The 13,187-nt window shown below is 36.6% G+C and overlaps 1 non-coding gene and 1 pseudogene across 1 annotated transcript; one reads left to right on the forward strand and one right to left on the reverse strand.

The window, feature by feature from the left end:
- Nucleotides 1–6,483: 6,483 nt before the first annotated feature.
- Nucleotides 6,484–12,516, forward strand: LOC145131748 (uncharacterized; annotated as a pseudogene).
- LOC145134981 (small nucleolar RNA R71) lies at nt 7,565–7,671 on the reverse strand. The gene has a single exon (XR_013719462.1). It is a non-coding gene; the product is annotated as a small nucleolar RNA R71 (small nucleolar RNA).
- Nucleotides 12,517–13,187: the final 671 nt, after the last annotated feature.

Consider the following 13,187-nt stretch of genomic DNA (forward strand, 5'->3'; position numbering starts at 1 on the left):
TAAATGTACCAAGATGTCCTTAGAGGATCAATTGTGACACGGTTTCATAATCACTAAGATGATCATAAAACACGATACTTAAGTACTCTCCTTTCTTTTTCAGATTGGAGAAACTTTTATCTTTCTACCTAAATGATTCTTCTTATTCGTTCTGCCATACATTGAAAGTTTTCAAATGATTCAGAATTACACTTAATATTGTAAGTATAACCATGTTTACTAAACTTTTAGTAAATAATGACGAATAGTCTTATCGTTCTTCGTGGTGCACTTGACCAGTGCACAACAATGTGTACTAGATCTTCCTGTCCTTCATTTGACTCACATCTATATGTGAACAAGAAATTAATCTTGATTTCCCAAAGATGAAGGTACTCATTCATCATGCTATACAAGTTGCATGATTCCAAGTTTCTGTCCAATTGAAACTTGGGTGATGAGAATCATTCCTTATTTGGTAAATTTTCGACACTACTATAAACAACATACCTAAGAATCACATCCATTTTCAATATTGCTAACAATAGAAACATACAAACATCAATTTTCACAAAAGTCATTGCAAGGAAATACAAAACAAGATAAATCAAAAAAATTTCTTTATTCATAAAAGTGCGGAAAAACTTGTCCTTACAATGCAATTACAAATGAAAACTATGTCACTAAATATTCCTAAGCAATCTATCATAACTCCTAAGTAGCAGCTCAAAAATCTAATCATCGAACCATGCGATCGATATCCATTTCTTCGTGATCGGACTCAACTCACTCTTCCTTGAAGCTCCCTTTCTTTTATTCGATCCTACAAAACATCAAAATGCAATCTTATCACATCATGTATTAAGAATCTACAAATACGAACTTAATAGAGTTAGATATTGGATTTACCTGAAGCAGAGTCATACATCTTTACTCTCCCATCCTTTCGATCCTTCAGGTAGACATGGTTGCTTCGTAAACAATGCCCCTTCTCTTGGCAATAGAAACAAACAGACTCTCTCGGAATGGTACACAGGACAATCACAAATTTAGCCTTTCTCTTTACCATTTGGTCAAACGGTTTGACCTTGGCTGATCCCTTTTCCATTGGGAAGAGAAAACTTTTCTGAACTTCCAATGTTGTCATTGTCAATGTCCATGGAAGTATGGGAGGTTGATCTACCAGTCAAAGTTTCTTTACCAGTGCGCCAAATCATTGTTGATTCAGTAGCAAGTAGCAAATATGTAAGATCAATGAGGGCCACGTCGTGGTCCATCATATAGTAGTCTTTAATGAACTCACTATATGATTCGGGAAGTGATTGAAGAACCAAGTCAACATCCAGCTTCTTTGAGACAACGACACCCAACATTCCTAGTCTATCAATGTGTGACTTCATCTCCAAGACGTGTGCACACACAGACTTTCCATCTTCGTGTTTGCTTGCCAATAGGGCTTGAGTGACCTTGAACTTTTCAAGTCTTCGAACACGTGGGTCGGGAGAACTATTGGAAGAGGTGGAGGAAGATAAGTATGATTTCTGTTTCTATGATCTAATCGTGGAACATCATCTTCATGTGGAAAGCTTTTTCCAAAAGATTCGAGAAGACCATAGTTGTCAGAACTAGACATCTACAAGGGGAGAAAATTCAAGTTAGTTGATTAAATCCTTAATATATCACCCAAATGAAATATCAAGGCTAGGACCCAACACAATAATTTACAATTCGGAAGAGGGATGTCGTAATCCAATTGCAAACTATTTGTTGGTAGGTAAATGACGATTTACCAATTCCACCACGAAAAACGAAAAAGAATATTAAGTTTTAAATGAATTGAAACTCCTAGATCTTCTGAGATTCATTGAACTTCTCAATGGCATGTTTAATCTCGATTATGCCCTTCAAGTTTGTGACTAGGATACCGAGGATCACATACAAGGTGTGAATAACCATGCAAATTAGTTTGGTACTCTCGAAGACGTTTATCACCTAATCAATGTGTCGGTTAACCACACATGCTACATTGATCTATGATAATCTACGAGCTACCCATTGCCATCCTTCATTAGTCCCATATTAGTGTGCCGGTTAACCATACACGCTCCACAAACGACCAATGAGGTGCAATGTGTAATTTCATGGATTAGCACCAAATTCACATTTTTCTAAAGTAACTAAGATTGGGAATTTATAAAAAGTTTACTTACTTCGTATTTCATTATACTTATTAATGAGAGTTTGTGTCCTATCCTACCCGTTCGACTAACGACCCTCCACTGGTCAAGGGTGCGGTGGGTAAGAGTGGATACCCAATGACGGTCATTTTACAGGTCGCTTCCTTAAACACCCATTATAGACCAGATTCGTGAATGAGGCCTACTAACGGTAAGACTGACCTTTTACTTATACATATATAATATATTAGATTTCCAATTTTATATAGTATAAGGGTGTATTTTAAACTTTTAAAATACTAGACGGTTTAATCTATTGATAAATTATACTTTTAATTTAATTAAATTTAAACCATGTCATTATGGATTTATTAATTCTCTCTTTTAATTAAACATTTAATTAATTTAATAAAACCATAAGGGTGTAATTTGAACTATTCAAACTATCAAGGTTCTAAATTTAAGATTTCAAAATTAAAGCTATTTAATTAAATTTCAAATTACAAAACCAAGAGGTGCACTTTTGAAACTTTTCAAATTACTAGGGTTTAATAATTTAATATTTCAAAATTAAAACTTTTAATCAAATTTTAAATTCCAAAACTTGAGGGCAAATTTTGAAACTTTTCAAAACATTTACATCAAATTTGAAAAACAATTAAAATAATCACATAAATTATCCTTATCACATAATTTGATCTAATCTTATAATTTTGGCAAGATAAATACAAATCAAATTTTACAAATAATTAATTTATCATATAATCTGGTAATTATCTTAAAATTTGACAATTATCCTTCAATTAGATGAGGATATCAATTACCATATTATGAAAATCGAATTTTAACAGTTAAAACAACTTATGGTAATTATCCTAATCTAATTTTGGCCAAAAATCCGGAAAAAAATATTCATCAGACCCGACACCACCTCGTGGTGATTTCTACCACCTCGTGATGGCCCACCACCTCGTGGTGATTTTTACCACCTCGTGGTGACTTTTACCACCTCGTGGTCATCAGGCAAAAAGAAAAAACGAAAATTTTCTAGCTTTGAACAATTGACATTAGCATCACATATAACAGAAAAATGACCTGCGCTCTGATGCCAGTGATGGGTTTTGAGCACTACAACATCCTATGGTGTACATGCAACCCTAATGCTTTGGATCTAGGTTTTTCTCATGTTATACATGCAAATAATCATCCAAAGCATAAACCCTAATACTAGCATACACAATTTCGAAATTCATATGTAAAATAGGGTTTGGAACATTACCTTACTTGTTATGTAGCAATAACAAGAACTCCTTGACCTTTAAAAGCTTAGTGCCCTAATTGTTGCACCTCTAATGGAGTCACAAACACCAAGTAGCAATGGGGAATTATGAGAGAGTGGTTAAGGAATCCTAAAATCGGCTAGGGTTCTCTATGATTTCATAGGTGCCGATTTTGGGAGCTAATGGGTTCCTTTTATAGTTGAGGCTCTTAGGGTTTACAACTTGGAAACCCGAATTCCCCTGCTTAGGCCCTAAGCAACATATGGATCCAATTTGGCAAGCCTTGGACGAAATCGTTATGGACTCTCATAGAGATTCCGTCCACCCTATACCAATCGGGTCCATGAGCCCAAACTACAAATATTACTAATTTAAATAATCAGTCCTCGTTTATTTAATTAATCTCTTTTGATCATTAAATTAATTCTTGATCAATACTAATTAAATAATATGATTTCTCAATTAATATATTATTCTTATAATATATTAATAAATCACAATTAACCTCTTTCACATAATTCATCCTATCAAATTGCTATGGTGAAGGCAACCCAAAAGGACCATGCTCATAATCAAATCAAGTACATAGCAAAAATAGTTATGGGCTTAGACACCTAATCCAACAGTCTCTCACTTGGATAAGTCTAATAACTATTATTGCAAGAACGAATTCAGAATTCGATTAGCAATCGTAGCTCTCAAAAGCCGTTGTCAAATTCTGATCTTATCAGTAACACGTCCTTTAGATAAGGGATCAAATATTCCTCCAATATAGATATCGTATGGACATGAGACATGGATTATAATCATTCTCTCTGTCCATGTGTTGTTTCTCGATTTTCGATTTATGACGACCGACAATAGACTACAATTGAACACATCAAATTAGTCCAGGCTTGGCCAAGCGCTTAGGTGTCATCACTAAATCATGGAGGGGACCACAGATATTGTTTTATCCCACTTTGTGTAAAAGGAATGGATAAACTTTGACTCATATGCTTGTATTATTTACTCATCAAATCACATACAACAATACGTTTTATAACATCAAGTTACTGATGTGTTTACATATTATCAATGTGCAACCCACTCGTAAACAACAACTATATGTCTTCGTTTCAAGAATATAAGATATTATCATCTCACAATCACTCGTGATAAAATCCATGAAGTGATTCACGTGAGCGTGGGTTTAATCCAATAGTCAAATCTTATTTCATGAGCACTCATGAACACTGCAGCAGACTTTTGCTATGTCTAAACGCTTTAGACAATTTACAGTCGGATTCATGACAGTCTTACCTCATTACCTACTTCCAAAGTATGATTGACTATGGATGTTTGAATAACCTAGTTATTTTGGAAGTCAAAACATGCGAAGTGAAACACAAAAATAATCGAATCCAATATGGCCTCAAAACTTTTGAGTATAAATAAAACACTTATTACTTAATCACCATATTGATTACACATTATTCATTGTATAATGTTTCGGATAATCAACTTAATACTTGAATTATAACATCAGTTATCCCATGCTCCAAGCATGCATACTATGTTTGCCTATAGTCCTTTCTTTGTGAAATAGATCAAATGAACACATTTCCAATGACACTCATTTCACATTTCCCAATCCTTATTACAAGTGTAAGAATACCAAATTCTTCCTACTTTTAGAATATGTTATATTCTAACATTTTATGCAATTACGCTTTTGTAATTTCATAGCACCAAGGTCACAAAGACTTCGCCAATTATATTACAAAGTGCTCTATTTAAAGAAAAAAAAAACCTAATCTTATCCTATTTAAAGAAAAAAAAACCTAATCGGATTCCATCCTAGCCCCGACAATTTTCCTGCAATTTGGAGGGTTCCAACCTCCGATTTTGAGACCTTTTTCCTGCGTTTTTGAGGCTTCTAAACCCTTGGAAACATTTGGAAACACAAATCCATTCCATTTCAATCCGGATTCAAGGCAAGATTCGATTCAATTCATCATCAAGCAACATTTGAAGATCATTCAACCGGTGATTCTCATCAATTTTAGTAACTTTCAGAAACGATTACTTCTTCCCAAGATTTATTTGTTTCATATTTTGATAATCATTAGGTTACAATTTTTGGATGATTTTAAGTTTGTTTATGAATTCTATTATGCAGTTCAATCATTTCATCAAAGTTATTTTTTTTATGAATTTAATGGAAGGTTAAATCATTAGGGTTACTTCCGGGGATGTTTAAGACTTTTGGATGAACACACTTGATTATTACTTAATTCTAATTAATTTCAATTGTTATTTTATGCTTCATATGATGATCTTTGGTAATGATAAGTGAAATTGGGTTGTATGAATTGTTTGATGTCATAATTCAGATAGTCTATTGTCAATTTATCATTTGTTCCAAGTTCAATTAGTTTAGGAATAAAGACAAGTGATTGAATCAACATATATTATTCCAATTTATGATATTGAATCTTAATATGGTAATAGGTAGTCGTAAGACATTTTATTGCTAGTTCACTAATTGTTCCCAATTCACTTAGACATAAAGGAGTAAGACAACTAGTTGAATGAACATATTGTGTATCCAAACTATGTATTACAAGTTAATAAACCCCAATTGCATCTAAGTAATTGAATTAGGATTCTAGGGAAGAAAGTGTGTGACTCTAAACTGTCTATAACTGAACCGGGAGTACTCTAGTTTTCTCATTTTAATTAATAAATCTCCAAGTTTTTGTTTGATTTTTACTTTAATCTTTTCCGTGACAATTGCTAGTAATACTTTTCTCTTTATTTATTACTTTGACACAATGTTTAACCACGAACTCCTTGTGGATTCGACCCGACTTACCCTATCTACTTAGGTTAGTTGGTTTATTTTTGATTGATATAACGACCTCGATCAAAATTTGGCGCCGTTGCCGGGGAGATTGTGCGCTTGAGCTATTGTGTTTAAGTAGTTATAGTCTTTTACTTACATTTTCAATTCTCGTTTGCAGTTCACGTTTTCTTTTATTTGTGTGGTGCAGGCACACCGGTGCATGCATACAAGACATAGCGGACGCTCTTCACCGCTTGCATTTGATCCGGAAATCGAACGAACAGCTCGCTCAAATCGGGTCGCCAGAAGGAACATCAACACTATGAGTGTAGATAACGTTGTCGTGGAAGATGTGGTCGAGGGGCATGAGGATGCAGCCAACAATCCTCCACCACTAGTTCCACCACCAGCTCCTCAATTCCCAAACAACAACAATGGGAATAATGGAAATAACAACAATGCCGGTGCACCAATCATCCAACCAGTGCAACCACAACCGAATAGAAACAACCGTGGCCAAAATGGTGGGAACGGAGGAAATTGGGCACAAAATATGGGAGGCAATGTAGGAAACCACAATGGTGGTAATGTTAGAAATCAAAACCAAAATCCTAGAAATGTTGGTCCTCAATTCGGTAATGGTGGTAACGAGGATGACTGGGATTTTGATGATGGAAGTGACAACGGACTTGGTTGGAATCAGAACCACAATGGTGGTAATAGGCGGAATCAAGGCAATCGGGGTGGAAACGGGAACTACAACAATAACTGGAACAACCAGAATTTCCCCAATGGTGGCAACAATGACTACAACGATGGGTTCGGAAATCAAGGCTTTGGGAATCAATATCGAAGGAATCCAAATGGTGGATTCAACAATGCAAATGGAGGATACTACAACGAAGGTAACCAATTCCCTCATCTTTACTTTCCGCAGCCTAATAGACAATCTGTGGCATCTCATTTTCAGCCGGGAGAGTATGATGATGCTTCACCTATACTCTTCGCGGAAGGAAATGAGCATCATGTGGAAGTAAGACCACAACTAATTAGTGTCTTACCCGTCTTTAGAGGCCATAAAACTGATGATCCACAATCACCTCTATGAGTTCCTTGCAATTGCTAACGCGAATACTCCGCGAGGAACTAATAGAGATTCATTTAGACTTCACTTATTTCCGTTCACTTTAAAAGAAAAAGCTAAGTATTGGTTCACTTCTCTTGCCCCCCATAGTATTACTACTTGGGAGCAATTAAAAACTAAATTTTTGCAAGAGTTTTACCCTGCTAGTAAAACAACGGAAATAAGAAAAGCTATACAAGATTTTGCACAAAAACCCAATGAAGAATTTCATGATGCATTTGAACGCCTCAAGGAATTGTTGTGTTCATGTCCCCATCATGAATTTCCCCGTTGGCAACTTGTACGTTTCTTTTATGATGGAGTCGACACTGCCAATCAAACCATGATTAATGCCTCATCTGGCGGCACTATTATGATGCAAGATAGTGAAGACGCTTGGCGATTCTTGGAGCAGTTGAGTCATGGTTCAAAAACCAATTACTCAGCTAAGAAACGGGACAACCCAGTTTCATCTGCTGCTTCAGTTAGACTAGACAAAAACTGGAAAAATGAAGTCAAATCTGATATTAATTCTTTAAATAAAAAATTTGACTTACTACTCTCTAGTCTAGGCAAAGAGAAAGGTGTGTTTTTTTCGCAGGGACAGAAGATATGTGTAAGCTGTGGAGATTCAGGACACATTGCAGATGAGTGCATGAGAAGTCAAGAGGAAATCAGTCAAGTGCACGGCTATGGTCAATTCCAAAATAATCCACGATCATTCAATCGGAACTACAACCAAGGCGGGAACTACAACAACAATGGGAATTTAAACAACAACAACCGTCAAGGGAATTACCAAAACCAAAATCAGCCAAAACAGTTCCAGCAGTCCAACTTTAACCAGGGTGGAACATCAAAGAAGGAGGAAACGGATGGCAACAAGTTGGACAAAATCATGGAGTTCATAACCCAAACATATCAGAAAGCCGACACTAACTCCAAGTCCATAGCTGCTATCGAAAAGCAGATTGCTCAACTGGTGGAGCAAATTGGGAAAAGAGAAGATGGCAAGTTTCCAAGCACTACAACAGTCAACCCATCTCACACCCAAAGACCTGGAAAAGAGCATCAAGTGAATGAAGTAATCACCTTGCGTAGTGGGAAAAAGGTTGACAACAAGGTAAGTGCTCCTACTTTAGATAACGACAGTGACACTGAGGTTGTTTTTGATGAAAAAGAAGAGTTTGAGAAAGGTTTCAAATCTGAGAAACAAAAAGTAGTTAAGGGTAAAGATGACTCTAAAGTTGGGGAGCATGGTGTGGAGGTTAATACCGCACCATACCCTTCGGCTTTAGAGAAACCGGCATCCTTCCCTTTTGGGAAGCGAGGGCCGAAAATGGAAGACATGTGGGATCTATTTAGTCAAGTTAAAATAAATATCCCGTTAGTCAAACTTATTAAGGAGGTACCTTCTTATGCTAAATTTTTGAAGGATTTGTGTGTTCAAAAACGCAAACTCCAAGCACACCTCCCTAAAAAGATTGACTTAACCGAGCATGCAAGTTCCATAATATCAAATAAACTTCCACCAAAGCTTAAAGATCCCGGAACACCTTTAATTTCTGTTACCCTAGGTAATATTAATATCAAAAAGGCGCTCCTTGATCTTGGAGCTAGTGTTAATATAATCCCGGGAAATCTTTTTGATCAACATGACTTAGGCACTCTAGAACAAACTTATATTATTTTACGATTGGCCGATAAGTGAACAAAAATTCCCCGGGGTATATTATCAGATGTCATCATTAAGGTGGAAGATTTTTATTACCCAATTGATTTTCTTGTTCTTGACACTGAAAGCACCTATAAAGAAAGTCAACCTTCTATTATTTTGGGTCGCCCGTTTTTGGCAACAATAAATGCACAAATTAATTGTAGAACGGGTGCCATGGATATCTCTTTTGGAAATAGGAAACTTAGAATTAATATTTTTAATACGTTTCCTAACTCACCATCAGATTATGAATGTTATCGTGTGGATGTGGTTGATGACTTAGTGCATCAATTCACTCCTAAAATCTTACACCCCGATCCGTTGGAGTTTTTTCTTTCTAATGACAGGGACGAAGTTTTAGAGTTAGATGACATCAAGATGGTTGAGGAGGCATTTGAAAATGCTATTGAGCAAGAGAGGCCACCATGGAGTTATCAAGTTGAAAAATTGCCAACAAGTTTTTCAGACCCACTTAAGCCATCTTTGGAGGAGCCACCCACTCTTGAACTTAAAACTCTTCCTTCACATCTTAAATACTCTTTTTTAGGATCTAATGAGAACTTACCAATTATCATATCTTCTGATTTGACAGGTCCACAGGAGGAAGCATTACTGAAGGTGCTTTCCAAGTACAAGGGAGCAACTGGATGGACCATAGCAGACTTAAAGGGAATTAGTCCAGCCACATGTATGCATCGAATCATCACTGAAGCTGGAGCAAAGCCATCTCGAGATGCACAACGAAGGCTCAACCCAAATCTGCGAGAAGTTGTTAAAAAGGAGGTGCTGAAATGGCTTGATGCGGGTATTATCTACCCAATATCTGATAGTGATTGGGTGAGCCCGACACAGACAGTGCCAAAGAAGTCGGGCATTACAGTGGTGGATACAGAAGATGGAGAGAAGATCTCAACAAGACCGGTCACCGGATGGACAGTTTGCATCGATTATCGCAAGCTCAATGCTGCAACATCAAAGGACCATTTCCCTCTCCCTTTTATTGATCAGATTATTGAAAAATTGTCCGGGAAAAAGTTTTATTGCTTTTTGGATGGATACTCGGGGTATAATCAAATTGCCATCCACCCCGAGGATCAATCCAAAACCACATTCACATGTCCCTATGGCACCTTTGCTTTCCGAAGGATGCCATTTGGCTTGTGTAATGCCCCCACCACATTCCAAAGATGTATGATGGCTATTTTTTCAGACATGGTGGGGGACTCATTAGAAATTTTCATGGATGATTTTTCAATTTTTGGATCTTCTTTTGAGACATGCTTAAACCAACTAGAAAAAGTTTTAAAACGTTGTATCGAGTCTAATTTGGTTTTAAGTTGGGAGAAGAGTCATTTCATGGTAAAGGAGGGAATTGTACTTGGTCATGTTGTCTCCGAGCGTGGTTTTGAAGTCGACCGGGCCAAAGTACAAATTATTTCTACTCTTCCCCCACCCACTTCGGTAAAAGGTGTCCGTTCTTTTCTTGGGCATGCCGGCTTTTATCGAAGATTTATCAAGGATTTTAGTGCAATCTCAAAACCTCTTTGTAATTTACTTTTAAAAGACGCACCAGTTTCCTTTGATAAAGCATGTCTTGAATCTTTTACCACATTAAAGAACAAACTTGTTGAAGCCCCTATCTTGCAATCACCCGATAGGACTTTACCTTTCGAAATTATGTGTGATGCGAGTGATTACGCGGTAGGGGCAGTTTTGGGACAACGGGTGAATAAAAAACCCGTTGCAATTTGTTATGCGAGCAAAACTTTTTCGGATGCACAATTGAATTACACTACTACCGAAAAAGAGTTGCTTGCGGTCGTGTTTGCACTTGACAAATTTAGATCTTACATATGGGGATCTAAAGTTGTAATTTTTACAGACCATAGTGCCATTCGCCACCTCTTGGAAAAGAAGGATGCCAAACCATGTCTCATAAGATGGATCCTTCTTCTTCAAGAGTTTGATCTTGAAATTCGGGACAAAAAGGGTTCCGAAAATGTTGTGGCGGATCATTTATCTAGAATAATTAATAATGATAACTCAACGGAAGTTATTCAAGAAAACTTTCCGGAGGAGCATATTCTTGCTGTCAAAACTATACCATGGTTTGCTAATTTAGTGAATTACTTTGTGACAGGGGAAACTCCATCATATTGGACGGCTCAACAAAGGAGGTTCTTCCACTCTCAAACAAAATACTACATATGGGAGGACCCGGATCTTTTCAAAATTGGAGCGGATCAAGTGATTAGGAGATGCGTACCACTTACGGAGCAAGAAGACATTCTTCGACACTGCCATTCATATGCATGTGGAGGGCATTTTAGTGCCAAAAAGACAGGGCACCGGGTTCTACAAAGCGGTTTTTTCTGGCCCTCTATTTTTAAAGATGCACATACATTCGTTAAAGCTTGTATTCGTTGCCAACAAGTTGGGGGGATCTCACGACGGGACATGATGCCAATGACCCCAATTTTAGTAGTTGAAATTTTTGATGTATGGGGCATTGATTTCATGGGCCCGTTCCCCGTTTCTTTTGGCAATCTATACATTCTTGTAGCCGTTGATTATGTATCAAAATGGGTCGAAGCCGAGGCTACACGCACGAATGACCATAGTGTTGTTTGTAAATTTGTCAAAAAGAACATCTTTTCTAGACATGGAATCCCTCGAACTATTATTAGTGACGGGGGTTCCCATTTTAAAAATTGGCATTTTGCAAAGTTACTAAAACACTATGGTGTCACACATAGGATAGCCACTCCATATCACCCACAAACAAGTGGACAAGTAGAAGTGTCAAATAGGGAATAAAACGAATCTTGGAAAAGACTGTTTGTCCCAACCGAAAAGATTGGTCATTAAGATTAGATGATGCATTATGGGCATATCGAACAGCCTATAAGACGCCCATTGGCATGTCCCCGTATCGGCTTGTTTATGGAAAGCCATGCCATCTTCCGGTGGAGTTGGAACACCGTGCCATGTGGGCCATAAAAAATGCTAACTTTGAATTGAGTGATGCAGGTACGGAAAGAAAACTCCAACTTGTTGAATTGGAAGAGATTCGAAAAGAAGCTTATGAAAGCTCAAGGATCTATAAAGAAAAGACGAAAGCATTTAACGATCGACATATTGTCCGAAAACAATTTTTTGAAGGGCAATTGGTGTGGTTATTTAACTCTCGTCTCAAACTCTTCCCCGGGAAGCTTCGGAGTAAATGGAGTGGACCTTTTGTGGTGACAAATGTGGCAGATCATGCAACCATTGAAATCAAGGACACGAAAGGCGGTGAACCATTCAAGGTAAACGGACAAAGACTCAAACCTTACATTCGAATGGTAGATGGTGAAACGATACTTGTTGAGAAAACAACACTCGAGGTACCTCAATATTCAGAAACAACTTAGTCGAGGTATACCGTCCGGCTGAAGACGTAAAACTTAGCGCTTTACGGGAGGCAACCCGTGATTTAATGTGTTTTATTTATTTCTATTTTTATTTATTTATTTTTATTTATTTATTTATTTTTATTTTTATTATTTTTATCTTATGTTATTATTATTATTATTAATTTTTTTTTCTAAACTATTTTTGTATCGAGGACGATCCAACGTTCTAAGTTGGGGAGGGGAATAGAAAGATATGATAATTTGTTATATAAAAAAAAATTAGACGATGGGTGATTAGAAGCGAAACAAAGCAAATGGGAAATAAATTTTTCATTTTAATTGTTGTCACCTTCAACGGTAGTTAAAAAAAAAAAAAAGGAAAAGAAATATATATATATATATATATATATTTTTCTCTTATGTTATTTAATCCTACATAGGAAATGACACGGTGGTGGTGGGTTGAATAATTTGTCATCATATGTCAAAGCTAGAATTACTATCCACTTTACTTATTGTCAGAAAACTCATTCCTCATGCAGCATAAATACAAACCCTCTTCAACTTTTCAGAAAAGTTAAAGCTGCCAACCATTTTGACTGTAAGAATCCTCCTTTGTTTTATTAGTTTAAATCTATCATAAATTCATCTACTTTCTTAAAATACCGGGAGCATTTACGTATAAATCT

Source organism: Lactuca virosa, chromosome 8 (genome assembly GCF_052849685.1).
Source record: "Lactuca virosa cultivar CGN04683 chromosome 8, Lactuca_virosa_CGN04683_v6, whole genome shotgun sequence".
Lineage (NCBI taxonomy): Eukaryota > Viridiplantae > Streptophyta > Magnoliopsida > Asterales > Asteraceae > Lactuca > Lactuca virosa.